Raw genomic sequence first — 20,767 nt, 5'->3', positions numbered from 1 at the left:
AGACACTAGAAAAAACATCTGTAATCATAGAAACAATAGCTTCGAGAGGGTATGCTAAAAAGGAAAAGGAGGAAAATCCACAGCCAGGATACTGAATAGGACAAGCCGGTTTTATGAAGAAGAACCTCAGCAGGTAAGAGCAGCTTCAGGGGATGCTTGGCAGAAAAGGATAGCGATGGCAAAGCACCTGCCCATGTTAACATTTTGTGTGTTCTCATCACAGGAAGACAAATTTGCCAGCGGAAGCACACACACGTGTGTAGTTCGCAGAGCACAATGCAGCGATTCTCACCACTGCATCAAATCCAAATGGGAACAAAACAGGAGAGGAGGCATTGAGAAAATGCTTTACATGGATAAAAGCTTTGCCCCTATAGTTTAAAAAAAAAAATCTTTATGGTTGGACATTCCAGTTTCGAACCACGCCTAAGCATATCGAACAAGGCCCCTCCCTCCCAAAAAACGTGGTGAAAAGGAGAAAGCTTTTGTTTTAGCACAGCGTGTCCTCAGGCTATCGTCCTCAGGGGCTCCTATGACTGAACGCTCCTCTCTTGCCCCACACGAAGCCGGCTCCCCACCCGCGCGTCCCAAGCGCTCCGCCACCCCAGAAAAGGCCAGGCCCGGGAGGGAGGGAAGGAAGGAGAGCGGGCAGGCGCCCAACGAAGAGTACGGCCAACTCCTCGGGCGCTGCCGCCCGGTCAGCCGGGTAGCCACCGCGGCCCGACCCGGAAGGCAGCCGGGTACGAAAGCTACCCCCCCCCTCCCCGCGTCGCCTTTCTCCGCACCCCTTCACGCTCACCAGGAAGACGGCCCCACCCTCACCCCCGGCCGCGTCCCTCAGCCACGCCGCCAGACAGGCTTCGAAAGCCAGACCCACCCGAAGGCCGCGTCGTGTCCTCCCGGGCCGCGGAGCTGAAGCTTGGGAGGATTGCCCTTCCCTTCCCGATCGCAATCAAGCCGCCGGCATCGGCCCTGGCTTCCGCGGGCCCAGAGGCGGGCGGCTCGCAGTGGCTTGTGGGCGTTGTAGTTCCTCAGACGCTCGCCAAGTTCTCGGCGCTGCACCCGAAGCGCAGGTGGGCAGAGCCTCCCGCGGGGCCTGCCTGGGCCGGAAGCGGGAGCTTGGCCGCCGGACAGGGCCTCGGCCCCTACTCGGGGCATTTGCCTTGGTCCGTGTTGCCGGAAGCGGCGGCCCTTTCTTCTCCTTCCTTCAACAGGGAGCGGGCGCGTCCTCTGCCGGCGGAAGAGAGGCCCCCTGGACGGGCTTGCAGCGGGGGGCGCAGGAGCGGGTGCGTGTGAACGTTTGCACCCACCAGCAGAGTAACAACAGCTGAGAGTCGGATGATGATGATGATGAAGGAGAATGGGGGCTGCCCTCGGGGAAGAGACCTCTGGGGCAGGGGACTCCTCCCGCTGGCCCTCCTCTTCTTTTCCTTTCCCTTCCTTCCTCTTCCCCATGTTGAGAAGTCAGCTCACTCCCCAATACGTATATTGCCTCTCCCTGGCAGAAAGCAGGGAAGAAGGAGCAGCCGCCCTTCTCCTCTTGCCTGCCCCGTGCGCTCTTTCCGTCTCCTGGTTGCACCGTAGTCCAGTTATTTGGAAACAAGGGCCCCCTGCTCCAGAGGTTTCCGACTCTTCAGCCGATAGTTCTGTACCTGGTGTGTTGTAGGCACAGCTAAGTCTTGAAAAGAGTGACACGTCTTTCTGAGGATTAGTAGTGGCGAAGTGGCAAGCAGCACAAGATCTTTTCACCATAAATACAGACTATGCATCACCTATCAGCAGCAATTGGAAGAAAAGCCAACATGGTAACATGTTGCCTGAGGCATTGCAAAAATTTTAGAATGTACTTTTTTCTGTATTTATTAATATGTGACCATTGGGTGGTTTTCAAATATAAAAACACAACAATCAATAGAATAAGGAGTTTTAGAAGAGGTAACTGTTACTCTGTGCTAGCATATCTGGCAAAAACAAGAAAAAAATAAAGACAAAAATGTGGTATCTTAAAAATTAAGTGCTGCATTTTAATGTGAGCTTTTCTGGACAGGTCCACTTCATCAGACCTAAGAGTCGGACTACATGGCAAATATTGTATACAATTATACATGGCTCCAAAACAAAGAGACTGTTTCTTGGGCACAAGTAGTTGATTATGCAGCATTTCACACCTAATTAAATATTTGTGTGTTCAGTCGTTTAGTCGTGTCCGACTCTTCGTGACCCCATGGACCAGAGCACGCCAGGCCCTCCTATCTTCCACCGCCTCCCGGAGTTTTGTCAAATTCATGTTGGTTGCTTCGATGACACTGTCCAACCATCTCATCCTCGGTCGTCCCCTTCTCCTCTTGCCTTCACACTTTCCCAACATCAAAGTCTTTTCCAAAGAGTCTTCTCTTCTCATGAGATGGCCAAAGTACAGGATCTGTCCTTCCAATGAGCACTCGGGGTTGATTTCCTTTAGAATTGATAGGTTTGTTCTCTTTGCAGTCCAGGGAACTCTCAAGAGTCTCCTCCAGCACCACAATTCAAAGGCATCAATTCTTCGGCGGTCAGCTTTCTTTATGGTCCAGCTCTCACTTCCATACAACACTACAGGAAAAACCATAGCTTTGACTATTCGGACTTTTGTTGGCAAGGTGATGTCTCTGCTTTTTAAGATGCTGTCGAGGTTTGTCATTGCTTTCCTCCCAAGAAGCAGGCGTCTTTTAATTTCGGGGCTGCTATCTCCATCTGCAGTGATCATGGAGCCCAAGAAAGTAAAATCTGTCACTGCCTCCATATCTTCCCCTTCTATTTCCCAGGAGGTGATGGGACCAGTGGCCATGATCTTAGTTTTTTTGATGTTGAGTTTCAGACTGTTTTTTGCACTCTCGTCTTTCACCCTCATTACAAGGTTCTTTAGTTCCTCCTCACTTTCCGCCATCAGAGTGGTATCATCTGCATATCGGAGGTTGTTGATATTTCTTCCTGCAATCTTAATTCCAACTTGGGATTCCTCCAGTCCAGCCTTCCGCATGATGTATTCTGCATATAAGTTAAATAAGCAGGGTGACAATATACAGCCTTGTCGTACTCCTTTCCCAATTTTGAACCAATCCGTTGTTCCATATCCAGTTCTAACTGTTGCTTCCTGTCCCACATATAGGTTTCTCAGGAGATAGATAAGGTGGTCAGGCACGCCCATTTCTTTTAGGACTTGCCATAGTTTGCTGTGGTCCACACAGTCAAAGGCTTTTGCATAGTCAATGAAGCAGAAGTAGATGTTTTTCTGGAACTCTCTGGCTTTCTCCATAATCCAGCGCATGTTGGCAATTTGGTCTCGAGTTCCTCTGCCCCTTCGGAATCCCGCTTGTACTTCTGGGAGTTCTCGGTCCACATACTGCTGAAGCCTACCTTGTATGATTTTGAGCATAACCTTGCTGGCGTGTGAGATGAATGCAATTGTCCGGTAGTTGGAGCATTCTTTGGCACTGCCCTTCTTTGGTATTGGGATGTAGACTGATCTTTTCCAGTCCTCTGGCCACTGTTGAGTTTTCCAAACTTGTTGGCATATTGAATGTAGCACCTTAACAGCATCATCCTTTAGGATTTTAAATAGTTCGACTGGAATGCCATCACCTCCACTGGCCTTGTTGTTAGCCAGGCTTTCTAAGGCCCACTTGACCTCACTCTCCAGGATGTCTGGCTCTAGGTCAGCAACTATATTGTCTGGGTTGTCCGGGATATCCAAAACTTTCTGATATAATTCCTCTGTGTATTCTTGCCACCTCTTCTTGATGTCTTCTGCTTCTGTGAGGTCCCTTCCATTTTTGTCTTTTATCATGTCAATCTTTGCACAAAATTTTCCTCGAATATCTCCAATTTTCCAGAACAGATCTCTGGTTTTTCCTTTTCTGTTATTTTCCTCTATTTCTTTGCATTGTTCATTTAAGAAGGCCCTCTTGTCTCTCCTTGCTATTCTTTGGAAGTCTGCATTCAATTTTCTGTAACTTTCCCTATCTCCCCTGCATTTTGTTTCCCTTCTCTTTTCTGCTATTTGTAAGGCCTCGTTGGACAGCCAGTTTGCTTTCTTGCATTTCCTTTTCTTTGGGATGGTTTTTGTTGCTGCCTCCTGTACAATGTTACGAGCCTCTATCCAAAGTTCTTCAGGCACTCTGTCCACCAAATCTAGTTCCTTAAATCTGTTCTTCACTTCTGCTGTGTATTCGTAAGGGATTTGGTTTAAATTATACCTGAGTGGCCCAGTGGTTTTTCCTACTCTCTTCAGTTTAAGCTTGAATTTTGCTATGAGAAGCTGATGATCAGAGCCACAATCAGCTCCAGGTCTTGTTTTTGCTGACTGTATAGAGCTTCTCCATCTTTGGCTGCAGAGAATATAGTCAATCTGATTTCGATGTTGCCCATCTGGTGATTTCCATGTGTAGAGTCGCCTCTTGTGTTGTTGGGAAAGGGTGTTTGTGATGACCAGCTTGTTCTCTTGACAAAACTCTATTAGCCTTTGCCCTGCTTCGTTTTGAACTCCAAGGCCAAACTTCCCTGTTGTTCCTTTTATCTCTTGACTCCCTACCTTAGCATTCCAGTCCCCCAGAATGAGAAGAACATCCTTCTTCGGTGTCAGTTCTAGAAGGTGTTGTAAATCTTCATAAAATTGTTCAATTTCAGTCTCCTCAGCAATGGAGGTTGATGCATAAACTTGGATTATTGTGATGTTGAAAGGTCTGCCTTGGATACGTATTGACAGCCCATTACGGCTTTTCCCACTCTTTTGTTGACTATGAGGGCTACTCCATTCCTTCTACGGGATTCTTGCCCACAATAATAGATATGATAATCATCTGAGTTGAAATCACCCATTCCTATCCATTTTAGTTCACTGGTGCCCAGAATGTCGATGTTTATTCTTGCCATCTCCTGTTTGACCACCTCCAGCTTCCCAAGGTTCATAGATCTTACATTCCAGGTTCCTATGCAGTATTTTTCTTTCCAGCATCGGACTTTCCTTTCACTTCCAGGCACGTCCACAGCTGAGCATCCTTTCGGCTTTGGCCCATCCACTTCATCAGCTCTGGAGCTACTTGTACTTGTCCTCCGCTCTTCCTCAGTAGCATGTTGGACGCCTTTTGACCTGAGGGTCCCATCTGTGATGAGATGGGTTTTTGAGTTAAAATCTTTTAAAGCATATGGGATTTGTAATTAAGAAATGAGCCAGAGAGGTTCCATCTTGTTTCTTTGTATAAAGTATCTTTGCTATGCTGACAAGTTGTTTTCTAGGCAAGCAGAGAGAATGTTATTCTGAAAGCCTGAGAAAGGACTCGGTGTGATTAGATAGATGGGAATTGTTGTGACTCTTTGATAAACCACAGAAAACCCAAATAACATCTGGTGCGTATGGGAAGGAAGTCATGTGATGCAACAGGACTGTTTGCCTAGTAACAAACTCTGATTGGATGACATCGTGGGAAGGTGCGATGAGCCCTTGCCAGTTACTCTTGAAAAAGGAACTTTTTGCCTATGGACATTGTCTTTCCAAGACCGACCTTTCAGTCATTCGTGACCTACTCTTCAGCCATTTGGGACTCACCCTAATGTCTTTCGAGACGGACTGGTGGCCTACCTACATGGACTGGTTCCTATGCTTTGCTGGATTACTTTTGGATTTATGGGATTTTGCCTAAGGACTGTGCATGGACTATTTTCTATAGACTGTTCTATGGAATATTCTTTATGGACTTCTTTTCTTGGAATACTCCATATGGACTATGCTCTTGTAATTTTGTAAGGACTATGGTATATTTACTGGATTTTTCTTTTCTAAGGACTATGGGACATATAATGGATTTTTACTTTTGTTTAGGGATTTTTGTTCTACAGGATCACTGAGGACTATAGCCTTTTTATAACCTACTTGGATTATTTTGTTTTTACTAATGAATTACTGGAGTGGAACTGTTTTTATTCTTTTTAATGGCTTTTTGTGTTTTTGTAAGGTTTTTGAGCTCTTTTATATTTTTCATGTTTTCTTTGCCTCACTACATCTGTGTAACTAAACAGCACAATGCTAGTTTATTTGTTTTGGTTTAATTTGGCTTTGATACTTAGTAACATGCTTTTTCTTTAATAAAATAAAAATTATAAAACTCAATTGGTTTTCTGAACAGTACACTTGTCATAGGTGTGACAAACCCAGACCTACTGGGATCTGCCACACGTTAACTAAGCTGCCACCAACCATTCCCTATAAGAAGTCACACAGACCAGGGATGGATTTTTAAACAAATAAAGAATAAGGTTTATTTAAATCAACACACAGGAAAAATAAAATGATCAGGTGAATAAGATCTAGTAACGTGGCTTGGTTTCACTCATACAGGCACACAGTTTGGTTCACACAGAACACTTTTAACTTGAAGCACAGACCCTGAACCTATCAGTTCTGGCTAACCATTCAGACACCTGAACCTATCAGGTTGGTACTCTGACACACAGTAGTACCCTGTCTGACACACAGACTCCCACACCAGCTTCTTCTTCCCAGCTGCTGCTTCGTCACATCCCAGCGTCTCCTAACTTCTCCACACAGGCTTCACATATATATACAGTACAGCCCCTCCTCCTGATGTCCCGCCTTCCACTCCCCATAGGATGGAACTTTCCCTCCAAACCCATGACAGACAGGTAACATCAGTGCTGTATGTAACACCTCCCCTCTTTATAAGTTGTTTTGTAGGGGGAAAGCTAACGTGCTTTTTCCCAAAAAACAACCTGGATAAAACACACAAAAACAGTTATACATATAATACCATACTTACTTATACTTACATTCTAAGTTAACCATAGCAATTAGGCATTTAAACATTTACCATATACATTACATCAATTTACCTTTATTCATACAAACCAAGTTCAAAAAACAGGTACATTTAACTTTTTGTCACCGACATATGTACATAGTCCATGTTTCTTTCGCCGTCTTCATTCTTCAGGTCTTCTTGACAAGGCGTCAGCAACACAGTTCACTGACCCTCTGACCACCTTCACTTCAAAGTCATAGTCCTGCAAGTTTAAAGCCCACCTCATAAGTTTGCTATTGTGGGTTTTCATTGTCTTTAACCATTGCAGTGGTGAATGGTCAGTGCACAGAGCAAAATGTCTTCCCCAGATGTAAGGCTTGGCCTTCTGGATCGCGTAGACTATTGCCAGGCACTCCTTCTCCACGGTTGCCAAATGTCTCTCACCTTTTTGGAGTTTCCTACTCAGGTAGGACACTGGATGCTGGTCACCATTCTCATCCTCCTGGCACAGAACTGCTCCTACCCCGCTGTTAGACGCATCGGTGTAGACGATGAACTCCCGGTCGAAGTCTGGAGCCCGCAGCACTGGATAGTTGATGAGCGCCTGCTTCAACCTCTGGAACGCCTCCTCACAGTTGCTGGTCCACGGGATGCGGTCATCAGCCTTCTTCCTCGTCAGATCGGTCAGCGGAGCCGCAATCTCGCTAAACCTCGGGATGAACTTTCTGTAGTAGCCCACCAACCCAAGAAATGATTTGACTTTTTTCTTGGTGTTGGGTCTGGGCCAATCACGAACTGCTTCTATTTTGGCCTCTAGGGGTTTTATCACTCCTCCCCCTACTATGTGACCCAAGTATTCTATTTCTGGGCTACCCAGCTGCAGTTTGTTCTCTTTGCAGAGCCTAGGCCAAAGCACTTCCTCCCCTGGATTAAAGTGCCTCTCCCCGGCTTTCTGGTCATCCCAAGCTTTCTTTCTGACCTTTTGAGCTTGCAGGGTCTCTGCTGCTAGCTCTAGGTTTCTCTTTAGGTCATTCCTTGAAGAGTCTACATATGTCACAACGTCTTGTGGGTCATCCTGGGTGATCTGCTCCCAACTTTGTTTGATCAAATCAAGGGGCCCTTTCACCCTTCTCCCAAACAAAAGTTCAAACGGACTGAACCCGGTACTGGCTTGTGGCACTGATCGATAAGCAAACAAAAGGGATTGCAGTTTCTGGTCCCAATTGTTTGGATTCTCTGCCAAGTAAGCCCTAATCATGCGCATTAGAGTCCCATTGAACTTCTCAGTTAACCCATTACTTTCAGGATGATAGGCAGTAGTTTCCTTGTGCTTAATTCCACAGATTTGCCATAAGCGTTTCATGAGCTTTGATGTGAACGATGCGCCCAAATCTGTGATTATTTCTGAGGCAAATCCCATCCTGGACATATACCCCACCAAGGCATCTGCCACTGTGTTAGTTTCAATGTTAGTCAAGGGTATGGCTTCAGGGTACCTTGTGGCATGGTCCACAATGGTGAGAATGAACCTGTTCCCCCTCTTTGTGGCCTTGGGCAAAGGTCCCACTATATCCACCCCTATGCATTTGAACGGAGTGTCAATCACAGGCAAAGGGCACAACTTTGCTTTGGTCCTGTCGCGGTTATTCCCCTGCCTTTGACACACATCACATTGTTTACAGAACTCCCCGATCTGCTTCCCTATGTCAGGCCAGTAAAAATTCTGTGTGATTCTCTGCTGTGTTTTGTTCACCCCTAAGTGTGCAGCAAACATGTCAGAGTGCCCCCTTTGTAAGATCATGGGGCGATACTTTTCAGGTACCACTAGCTGACTTCTGATCCCATCTCCCCCTTTTGAGATATTCCTCAGGGTCTCTCTATATAAAATCCCCTTTTTCTCCAGAAATCTCACTGGGGTTTCAGGTGTTAGCTGGGCGTCAGTCACCTGTTCAAAACACTTTTGGAGAGTGGCGTCTGCCTTTTGCTCTTGTCCAAATCTGCTGTCTGTGGTTAAGGTTTCCACCACAGCTTCTGAACTCCCCTCTGCTTCCGTCTCTGGCTCATCATTACCCCCCTGAACTGTCCCCGTGGTGGCTTGTGAACGTGTATCACTAGCACCCGTTTCACATGTTCAGCCAGGTCATTTCCCACGAGCACGGCTGCTGGCAGAGTCGATGAAATTGCTAGCCGCCAAACTCCCCTCCAGCCTTGAAAGTTGACAGGTACCTCCGCTACTGGCAGTGAGATTACCTGCCCCTCAATCCCTGCCACCTTCATGCTCTCATTTGGGATCACATATTCCCTAGGAATAATATCTGGATGGCACAGGGTCACCTGAGAACAAGTGTCCCGCAGCCCCCGATACTGACGGTCAAGTATTCCTACGTCCACCCCTGCTGTCTCAAACAACTGAGAATCTGTTCTCACCAGCAGGCAGCGCCTGACCTCTACAAGAGGACCATTTTCCTCAGCCTGATCAGCAGATGTAGCTGTTCCAGATTGAGTAGCCATGGCAACAGGCTCCCTCAGTGACAATGAGCCTTGCTCTTTCTGGACACAGAACACAGCTTTTGGCTTGGTCCCACTCGAATCCTGAGGCACAATTCCTTTTAGCTGCTTTAATTTCTCACACTCTGAGATTAGATGGCCCTTTCCCTGACAGAAATAACATTTTCTGGTGTATTTTGAGTCTTTCTCCTCTTGTTTTGGTTTTCCCTCCAAAATCTGAGGTCTTGGTTTTATGTCTGAGGGCTTCCCTTCACCATGGGCCCCTCCCCCTTGCTGGCTTTTCCCTGGTCCCTGAGAGTACTTGCTGTAGGTTTCTTTGGGTTTCCCCATCGCTTTCCCCTCACCCAAGGGCTTTCTTATTTGGGAAATAAAATCTGCGATCTCGGCTGCTTCTGCCACAGATTTTGGTTTCCTTTCCCTCACCTGGAATTTCAGTTCCCCATGCAGGACTGAATAGAACTGTTCCAGCGCTATCAAATCTTTAAGCTGCTGAAAGGTCTCTGTCCCCTCCTGAGATAGCCACTTCTCTAGCAGCCTCACCAATTGAGCCCCCACTTGGGTAAAAGTCTGCTCTGGTTTCTTTGTGAGGGACCTGAATCTTTGCCTCAGCTGTTCCGCATTTATCCCATGTCTTGCAAACACCAGTTTTTTAAACTCTGCAAAATCTTTCATCAGTTCCTCAGGCATCTCGGCATAGACTTCAGCCAGGCTACCACTGATTAAAGATCGCATGATGGTCATCTTCTCAGTTTCCCTCACTGAGAAGTCCACAAACGCTCTTTCCACTAAGGAAAAGAACACCTCAGGACAATCTCCCTTGTGGTACACAGGGAATTTCTTCAGGTCAGCTTTAGACAATTGGCCTCCCTCAGAATCCCTATTGTTATTATTGTTCTGGTTCATCATTTCCAATTTCCTTAATTCAAACGCCATTTTCTCTCTCTCCAATCTTTCTGCTCTTTCCATTCTCTCTATTTCAAATTGTCTTTGCCTTTCCCTTTCCTGCATTTTTTCTCTCTCTAATCTTTCCTCTCTTTCCCTTTCCTCCATTTCAAATTGCCTCATCCTCAGTTCATGCTGTTGGGCTATGAGCAATTTTCTGAGTTCTGGGTTCTGCTCTCCCGTGCTGTCACCCTGCACTGAGCCAAATTCATCCTCAGAACCTTGGTCTACCTGGGGGTCTTTCACTTCACCCATTTCTGCCATCTGGCTTCGAGTCAAGGGCATAATCCCCCCCCCCCAGAACAGGCTGCTTTAAAAAGTCAAGCCTCAAAATAAAACGACCACTTTTTTTTTCTTTTGCCTCAGAACCAGCTTTCTATAGATTGCTGCTGTCCTTCAGCACTACTTGCAACTGTAGCGAGTTAGAGTCTACCCCCCTCTGCTGGGCCTCTCAGCAGGCAGGCTAGCTCACTGCTATTTCACAGTTTTGCCTCAGCTTTTTTCCCGCCAAAAACAGGCTGCCTCAGAGCACCCTAATCTAGTCTCCCCAGTTGGCACGTTCTTCTACTAGCGCACCTCCCCGTGAGGTACACCTAGAAGATTACCTACGCGCCTCAGATTGTCCCTGACTAGACCCCCCTTGCTCTGGGCACACTTGCCAAGGCTTTGCTGGACCGCTGGACAACTGGACCAGTCGTATCCCACACGCTGGACACCAATCAATGTGACAAACCCAGACCTACTGGGATCTGCCACACGTTAACTAAGCTGCCACCAACCATTCCCTATAAGAAGTCACACAGACCAGGGATGGATTTTTAAACAAATAAAGAATAAGGTTTATTTAAATCAACACACAGGAAAAATAAAATGATCAGGTGAATAAGATCTAGTAACGTGGCTTGGTTTCACTCATACAGGCACACAGTTTGGTTCACACAGAACACTTTTAACTTGAAGCACAGACCCTGAACCTATCAGTTCTGGCTAACCATTCAGACACCTGAACCTATCAGGTTGGTACTCTGACACACAGTAGTACCCTGTCTGACACACAGACTCCCACACCAGCTTCTTCTTCCCAGCTGCTGCTTCGTCACATCCCAGCGTCTCCTAACTTCTCCACACAGGCTTCACATATATATACAGTACAGCCCCTCCTCCTGATGTCCCGCCTTCCACTCCCCATAGGATGGAACTTTCCCTCCAAACCCATGACAGACAGGTAACATCAGTGCTGTATGTAACAATAGGGTCATCTGAGAGTGCTGCCTCGGCCTCGCTTACTTAGAGTCCTGTCAGTGGTGCAAGCTAAGTCTAAGGACTACAAAGCCCACTTGACCTTTTCACAATAATATCTGAGAGTACCAGGGTGTTCTTATGTGGGCAGACCTGTGAGAAGGAGGTTGTATCATGGCTAGCTGAATTTGGACTCATTCAGCCCATTTTAGCATGTGCAAACTCCTGATTGCTCTCTGTCCAGGCTTACACGTGAGTTTTCGAACTCGTGTTTGCTGACACCATCTTCCAGCGTCATATCTTTTAGCCTTTTGTTTCTGATCATGGGGCATTCTTGGCAAAGATACTGGAGTGGAATTGCCGGTTCCTACCCCAGGTGGATTGCGTTTAGTCGGAACTCTCCACTATGTCCTGTCCGTCTTGGGTGGCCCTGCACGGCATAGCCCATAGCTTTTCTGAGTTACTCAAGCCCCTTCGCCACGACAAGGCAGCAATCCATGAAGGGGAATTAAATATTTAAAATACTGTAATTAGAAAAGAGTTTTCTACAGCAAAAGCAGACTTGAGGTGTTATAATCAAGGGATAACTTCTCAGATCTCAAAATACCATCTTGGATATTAACGGCTATAATGTAATAATTTGAACCTGAAGTAATTGTGACATTTACCAGGTAACTCCTGCTTGTTTCCCCAAACAAAGGACTCATGCTGTTTTCTCACCAGCAGATAACAATTGGGACGTTCCCCCATTTTTCTCACTGCCACCAGTGGATTTCCTTTATCCACAATAAATAATGAACTTTAGTCAGACACTTGTCAGGTTGCTGCCAACATAACTTATTTATTGAATTATAATAACTTTAACCAGAATCACAGATGTTATTTATTCAATGCATATAGTCAAATCATTCAAATATTGTATATCTTGCCACATTCACCACCTGCTCTATTTCTCTAGACCAGTGGTTCTTAACCTTTTTGAAAGAAACGCCCCCTTGAGCCATTGAGGAAGTTATCATCGCCCCCCCCTCCCCGCGGTGATGAGATCTTATTTATTTATTTATTTACTTACTTACTTACTTACTTATTTATTTATTTATTCATTTATTTATTTAAGACACTTAAATCCAATGACCCCTGAAAACAAAATTCAATTCCAAGAAAATGAAATGCCCCCCAAAAGTACCATTTAATGATTTAGTTGTAAGCAAATTTTAAGACGCAAAAAGAAATATAAAAAGGGCATAAAAACAAACCGCAATGCAGAAACTGAAAATTTCAAGACGAAAACTCTGCAACTAAATTAAGACTGGAGGAAAATATATATTCATGCGCATTGTAAAAAGGCTGCAGCCATCTTCACAGGTTTGGCTTGCTCCAGCGCCCCCCTACCGCCCCCCTTCTGCTCCAGCGCCCCCACGCTGCCCCTTTTCGTTCTAATGCCCCCCTGAAAAATGAAATCGCCCCCTGGGGAGCATTATCGCCCACGTTAAGAACCACTGCTCTAGACCAGCTTATCTCTATTATTATTCCTTCTCTCTCATTCTGCAGTTTTATATCTCCTCTCTTCCCATCTCTTCTGCCAAACCTCCTTATATCCGCTGACTCCGCCCCTCCACTCCTCTCATTAGGCTCATGCAAATGAGAACCTGACTGTGAGTGACAGAAGTGACATGGGGCAACCGTCACAGTAATGTTCTCACATGATTCAAGGAGGAGGTTAAGGATTGCACCCCATCTGAAGTTAAGGTGGTAGATTTGGGGAGGGGCTAGAGCTCAGTGGTAAAACCCATGCTTTGCATTCACAAGGTTCCAAATTCAATCCTTTGTATCTCCACACAGACCTGGAAAATTTTAATTCTTTGCTATCCTTTGTTGAAGACAAGATTAATGTAATTGACAGTAAATAGTTGAAGGCAAAGTAGAATTGAGGAGTTGTTTACACCAGACCTGTAGTGTAATCTAGTGTTATTATTCCCTTTTATTTTGCAAGTAGAAAACGTAGCATGTCACTGTGAAAGAATCTGCAGAAATGGAGTTAACATCACCTCTCTAAATTTTGTAAAATACTTCAGCTGACTAGACTAAGCAAACATATTTTGAGAACTGGATAGAGCTGTTTCAAGATAGCATGAAGACTGTTATCTATGCCTTTGACAGGTTCTAGGGAAAGGAATTATTTTCATGATTGCTTGCACCACTGCCTATTAGTGAGTGTAAGCGCTAAGATGCCAGTCAAGAAGTTCTGGATGGTACAGCTAGACCCAATTAAAAGACCCAGTGTGATTAGTGGAACACTCAAGCCAGCTCATGAGGGGATGATGGGATATAAAGTGGAAGGTAGCTAGTTAGGATGGATTAGGCTTTCACGCTATGCTTTTATACAATCAACTATGTTGGAGACTCTGTATGCTTGTAAGTATGGATAGCCTTAGGCAAACATTCTTATATTCTGTGGGAAAGTTCTACAATGCCTTCAACTCTAAAACTGCTTTTGTTCTATGTGATGATGCTCTTTGTGTATCACTGCTGTTACTGAAACATTTAAATGTTTGTCAAGTTGTTATGCTTTGCCATTTTTTCTTTTTAATAAACTTATAAATATTTACACAAGCTGTGATTTATTCAGAGAGCTAAAGGGTTGAAAGTATTAAGTCTGGTGTCTTAGGCACTCAGAGGTTTTATAATACTTTAGAATATACGTTACATGCAGGATTGGTTTGCAACCAGAAGCAACAACCTGCTGGTGTATTTTCCCCCACCCTCAGTGAAACATCCAGACATAAGTGACTTGGAGTGTGCTGGGGAAGAAGTGGGTTCACAGGAAACAATTCTTGATCATTGCTGCGCAGACCCACCTGGGTATAACCCAAACCAGGTAGAAGAAGGGCTGTGTGACAGAGTGGTAAGAGGAATCCTCTATGTAACCTGAGAATCTTTACAGCCACAACCAGATTTTCTTCAGTTACGATATCTGGGTTTTAAATAACTTATTTTAATGTTGCAGTGGATGTGAACATAGAAAAAACTGTTATTTGATAAATGTGCATCAGAGAGCAAACTGGCTTTGCTATATTTTGCACAACCAGATTTTTATGAACCTTCTTCAAGCCCATTGTAGATCATGTTGCATTCATCTGATCTGCAAGTGAACAAGGGAAGGGCAGAAGAACTATCATCCTCCAAAAATGGAACAGAGCACGCACGCAAGCCAAAGGTGAACAAAGGCATTCCTACCCACAGCAGCCATCTGGGCCTTCAAACTCTGACCTACACAACAGGTGCAGCCTTATCCAAAACAGGCTACTGTACTGTATATTCCCAGTGCCTGACTAAGTTGTTCCTCTCAGCAGTTTGTTAATTCATTCAGGCAAGAGTTCAGAACTGCAACAGCCATATTGCTACTAATTGAGAAAGAGAGGCGTGGCTGGGTGTTATCAGCATTCCAATGGCACTCAATCCTCAAATTTTAGATTGTGCAAATATCATGTAAATACTTTTTTAAAAATGCAGAAGATGAAATGGGGCAAGGATCATCATAGGATCAACATTTTATCACCCCTTGGCAACCCATTTCCATAAACTGTATCCTTTATATTAGCAAAATGTTCGTAATTAATATGGTTGCTGTTATTTCAAATTTATACGGTATAATTAAATGGGCCAATAATGAGATTTAAAAGCAATGGAATAAAAAGGTGAACAGATACATGAGTTCAAGTAAATACATCACAAATTACATTAAAAACTACATTCCATTAATTAATGCATTGTATTTGTTACTGAATTTACTATTAATTGAAAAACTATTGTTTTGAAATAATAGTGATAAAACACACAACAGATATTTTATACACAACAAATGTTCAGTGTGATCCTTGAACGTGTTTTGAGGTATATAGTTTTTTGATATCAGGTTGAACCGATGTAAGACTACAGCTTACTATAGTATTGAATTTTTAAAAAGTTATAAGAAGAGGAAGCCCTTCACCAGCTCCATATTTGTAAATGGCATCAGAAACATAATCACCTTGTCAGAAAGCTGTTCATATTCTCTACTGATGCCTGGCCAAAAGTTTATAAGGAACCTTTCTTTAAATTCAGCTCAACAGTGGCCAGAGGACTGGAAAAGATCAGTCGACATCCCAATCCCAAAGAAGGGTAGTGCCAAAGAATGCTCCAAGTACCGTACAATTCCACTCATTTCACACTCTAGCAAGGTTATGCTCAAAATCCTACAAGGTAGGCATCAGCAGTACGTGGACCAAAAACTCCCAGAAGTACAAGCTGTATTTCGAAGGGGCAGAGGAAGTAGGGACTAAATTGCTAAAATGCGCTGGATTATGGGGAAAGCCAGAGAACTCCAGAAAAACATCTATGCAAAACCTTTGATTGTGTGGACCATAGCAAACTAAAGAAATCGGAGTGCCTGACCACCTTATCTATCTCCCGAGAAACCTATACGTGGGACAAGAAGCAACAATTGAACTGGATATGGAACAATTGATTGGTTCAAAATTAGGAAAGGAGTACAACAAGGCTGTATATTGTCCCCCTGCTTATTTAACTTATATGCAGAATACATCATGAAAAAGGCTGGGTTGGAGGAATCCCAAATTGGAATTAAGATTGCTGAAAGAAATATCAACAACCTCACATATGCAGATGATACCACTCTGATGGCAGAAAGTGAGGAGGAAATAAAGAACCTCTTAATGAGGGTGAAAGAGGAGAGCAGAAAAAATGACCTGAAGCTCAACATCAAAGATCATGGCCACTGGTCCCATCACCTCCTGGCAAATTGAAGGGGAGGATATGGAGGCAGTAGCCTATTTTACTTTCTTGGGCTCCATGATCACTGCGGATGGGGACAGCAGCCACGAAATTAAAAGATGCCTGCTTCTGGGGAGGAAAGTGAAGACAAACCTAGACAGCGTCTTAAAAAGCAGAGACACCACCTTGCTGACAAAGACCACATAATCAAAGCTATGGCTTTTCCAGTAGCAATGTATGGAAGTGAGAGCTGGACCATAAAGAATGCTGACTGCCAAAGAATTGATGCTTTTGAATTGTGGTGCTGGAGGAGGCTCTTGAGAGTCCCTTGGATTGCAAGGAGAACAAACCAATCACCCTGGAGTGCTCACTGGAAGGACAGATCCTGAAGCTGCGGCTCCAACACTTTGGCCATCTCATATGAAGAGAAGACTCTCTGGAAAAGACGCTGATGTTGGGAAAGTGTGAGGGCAAGAGGAGCAGGGGACGACAGAGGACGAGATGGTTGGACAGTGTCATCGAAGCTACCAACATGAATTTGACCCACCTCTGGGAGGCAGTGGAAGACAGGAGGGTCTGGCGTGCTCTGGTCCATGGGGTCACGAAGAGTCGGACATGACTTAATGACTGAACAACAACAACAAAATGTTCTGGTTCATACCCTTTGGGGAAAACATATCCCAAATTGGAAACCACTGTGCTAAACCACTGTTAAACCTTCTTAGTGTGGTATCTGAATGAGAGCTACTCTTTCATCAAAAGCTTACTCTGTAGGCATTCTCTCTGTCGCTCGGTTCCCAACAGCTGCCTTTACTCATTTCTGCTCCAGGGTAGCTTATTCTCTTTCATGAACTTATTTCATTAATCCACCAGTTAGTTGTTGTGCCACATAGTTGCAATAGTTCTTTCCCAGTTTTCTGTCACCTGGCACTATCTTGCAAAACAAACATTCACATTCTGCCCTCTGAAATTTCAATAGACTAATAATTAAACAGAATTCAGGTGGGGAAAGAAAAGCCTTTAAAAGAGAGCAAGTTGTCCTTCCTATCCCTACACTGCAAAACGAAAAAGAAGCACAAGATACAGAAGAGATTCCTTTCATTGCCAAGATTTTTCTGAACAGAGAGAGAGATGGGTTCTTCTTTTCTTCAGGCTAACAGCTTGGCTTTGTGGCTTTTTTCTCTCTTTGCCCTTTTCACCTTCACAGAAGGTGAGAAATTACTAGTTATACCTCAGGATGGAAGTCACTGGCTCAGCATGCGAGCTGTTGTGCAGAAGCTCAGTGAAAAAGGTCACGAGATTGTGGTGGTGGCACCCGAAGTGAATCTGCTTTTAAAAGGAGAAAAGTATTACAAGCGGAAAACATATCCTGTCTCATACACGCAGGCAGATCTTGACATTGGATTTCAGAAGTTCTCTAGAAACCTCTTCAAGAAGGTTTCTTTTCCTTTTACAATTTTTCAGGAGTACTGGAACAATATGTATATTATAAACCTGTTTTTTGAGAATTGTGAGAGCCTGCTGAAGAACAGGGAAATCATTAAGTACCTGGAGGAGGCTCATTTTGATGCCCTTTTCACAGACCCAGCTTTGCCCTGTGGAGTCATCTTAGCTGAATACCTCTTCATCCCTTCTGTGTATTTCTTTCGAGGATTCCCATGCAGTTTAGAGCATGCAATCTGTAAGTCTCCAAATCCTGTTTCCTATATTCCAAGATGTTATACTGTGCACACGGACCGAATGTCTTTCGTCCAACGTGCAATTAATCTGTTTGCTAATTCTTTCGAGACAACGCTTTTCAAGACACTATATAATAAGTATCAAGATATTGCTTCAGAGTTTCTACAGAGAGATGTTCACCTACCAACTCTTTATCGGAACGGTTCGATCTGGCTTTTGCGTTATGACTTTGTCTTTGAGTATCCCAGGCCTATCATGCCCAACATGGTATTCATAGGAGGCATAAATTGCGAGGAAGCGAAATCGCTGACACCGGTATGTCCACTGATTATTACTATGAAATCTGATATAAGTAAAATAGATTTGTGAATGTAATGCTGTGTAGTCATACTTCCTTTCTAAAGGTTTTTTTTGGGACACCTGAAAAGCCTCAGAAGGCATTGTATTCTAAGGACAAATTGAACCACACAGAGGCTTTCTACAGCTTGGTTTAAAATTTGGGGGGTTAATTATTGGCCAAGGATTGGGGAGGATAGAGATGGTCTGGGAGCCCAGGGAGGGCCTCACGCCCTGTTGAATTCAGTGGGGATTCAAATAAACACACACAAGATATATAGCATAATATTTGGTTATGAATTATGTTAGATGTTTATCATAACAGAAGGGTATGAACTAGACATGGGGATGAATATAAACATGAATTGCGATATTCGACTAATATCATTGCTTTGTATTCTTGAGGTCCATAGACCACAACAAATGTGAAGCAATGAATATAACCCAGTTATATTCCTCCCTTCATCTATCCCTCTCCACTTATGCCCCCACGGATCAGCTGTTCCTCAGGAACATAGGCAGAGAGGGGTTTTCCCTTCCGGTGGCTTGCTAAAGCTTGCCCGAAGGGAATCCCAGCCATCCCTGTTTACAGAGACGGGGGGGGGGGATGGAATTGCTTTGCTCTGACTTTCCCGTCTTTCTATGCCCCTGCAGCATGGACAGGGGAAACCTGACCAAAGGAATTCCCCCCATTGTCTTTGCAAACAGTGGCTGGGGGGCATCAATCGGGCTTCCCTGGTCTGTGCTGCAGGGGCATAGAAAGAGGAAGCCCCCCACTGTCTTTTGCTTTGGCCAGACTTCCCTTGTCTTTCTATGTCTGCCTCGACATAGAAAGATGGGGGAAGCCAGACTGAAACAATTCCCCTCCTGGTGTGTTTGCAAAGACAGTGGGGGTAGGGGATCCCTTAGGTCCAACTTCCCTTATGTTTCCGTGCTCAGCCAGGCATAGAAAGACAGGGGAAGCCTGACTGAAGCAATCCTCCATGCTAAGGCAGCAGGGGGAATCTCCTCGGTCAGGCTTGCCCAAGGGGAAGCCTTCCCCACTGCTCCTTGCAAAAGCTAGGCTGCTGGAACAGAGAACATGGTTCTGCCTATCTAGCTTCTGTTTCGGCGGAAGGAGCGGTGGAGCAGGAGGAGGCAGCTGGTCAAGGTAAGCTGCAGTGGGAAGGCAGTAAGGGTCACCTTTCTATTTTAGATAGCCCCATGGGGTAAAATTGTGGTTTGTCAAGGTTGATGACCCACAAACTGAGACCACTTTGTCCCCGTCTTTAGTCCGAACACAATGTGATTGTCTTTGTGAAATATAGTTGGTAAAACCCATGGATGGCAGACCACAAAGAACAATAAGTGTTTAGTCTGATCCTGTGCATGCCTTTGTTCTTTCCCGCTTTCAGTTGGTATTCTGAAGTCTGCTGTGCTCTCAGTAAATTCTTTTACATGTCACATTTACATGAATGGACATTCTTTAACCCAAAAAATGAATAGTGAACTGGTTGGTTTTTGGTGTATGTGTGTGATACTTCATGATTCATGTTTCATGAGTAAGCCACAAACCATCACAAATCATTGGCCCATCACTAGTTATGGACAAACATGACATCAGAGTTACTGTTCTGACAATGAGCTAAATGTTAGCAAGAGGTATTTAGTGTCTGAGTCCAAAACTGAAGGAGCGGGAAAACAAACTTTCATTTGATAACTCAAAATGGCAGAGTAAGTTGTGCAGACACAATTCCTTTGGGTGTGGCAGAAGTTCAGAGGGAAAAGGCCAGAGAGGAAGAGAAAAGACAAAGACTGTGCAAACAAACATTTATAATGTTGAAACTGGTATTTGGATCCCCATTAAATTTGGCACAGTTGTAGTTGACAGCTCCGTACCAAATTTGGGGAAGTTTGGACATAGGGCTTTCGAAGTATGTTTTAAAAAAAGTAAAACTGTTTTCCTCCTAGTTCAGAAATAGGTTACATCGAACAATCCCAGATTTAAAATAGATTTCAGTACATAAATTGAAAAGACCAGTACCTGTACTGCTTTTTTTTAAAGAGAGAGAGAGAAAATGGTTGGCTCCATCATCTTATTTGGAAAGAATCCATGCTGCAGGAGGGCAAATACACCATATTTTCCCATGTATAATACAAGACAACACTTTTGTCTAAAATCTTTAGACTAAAAATTGAGGGTCATCTTATACACAGAGGTAAGCTGAGGAGAGAACAAAAACAAGTGGAGGGGGGAATGGATCAAAGCAATCCTACCGCACTTTAATCGCTGCTTTCCCCTTCCACTTGCTAAGCCCCACGGAGCTTAGCAAAAGGAGGGGGAAAGCAGTGATGAAAGGGCTGCAGGATCACTTTGCTTGCTGCTTTCCCCACCACTTGCTAAGCCCCACGGGGCTTAATAAAAGGGAGGGGGGAAACAGTGAGCAAAGTGATCCTGCAGCCCTTTGATCGTTACTTTCCTCCTCTTTTTACTAAGCCCCATGGGGCTTAGGAAGTGG

At 44.5% G+C, this 20,767-nt stretch overlaps 1 protein-coding gene and 1 pseudogene across 3 annotated transcripts in view; one reads left to right on the top strand and one right to left on the bottom strand.

Annotated features, from left to right (window-relative positions):
* Nucleotides 1–1,002, bottom strand: part of USP40 (ubiquitin specific peptidase 40) — a 69,284-nt gene extending 68,282 nt beyond the window's left edge. For both annotated transcript variants that reach the window (XM_020806823.3, XM_072977364.2), the window contains exon 1: nt 878–1,002. The gene's annotated coding sequence lies outside the window, so the exon portion shown is untranslated. The remainder of the gene's footprint in view (nt 1–877) is intronic.
* A 15,849-nt stretch (nt 1,003–16,851) lies between these two features.
* Nucleotides 16,852–20,397, top strand: LOC144583997 (UDP-glucuronosyltransferase 1A6 pseudogene; annotated as a pseudogene). Its single transcript, XR_013537977.1, has one exon. The product of XR_013537977.1 is annotated as a UDP-glucuronosyltransferase 1A6 pseudogene (transcript).
* The last annotated feature ends 370 nt before the right edge of the window (nt 20,398–20,767 follow it).

This window comes from Pogona vitticeps, chromosome 1 (assembly GCF_051106095.1).
Source record: "Pogona vitticeps strain Pit_001003342236 chromosome 1, PviZW2.1, whole genome shotgun sequence".
Taxonomy (NCBI): Eukaryota; Metazoa; Chordata; class Lepidosauria; order Squamata; family Agamidae; genus Pogona; species Pogona vitticeps.
This window is presented reverse-complemented; position numbering and strand designations above follow the sequence as displayed.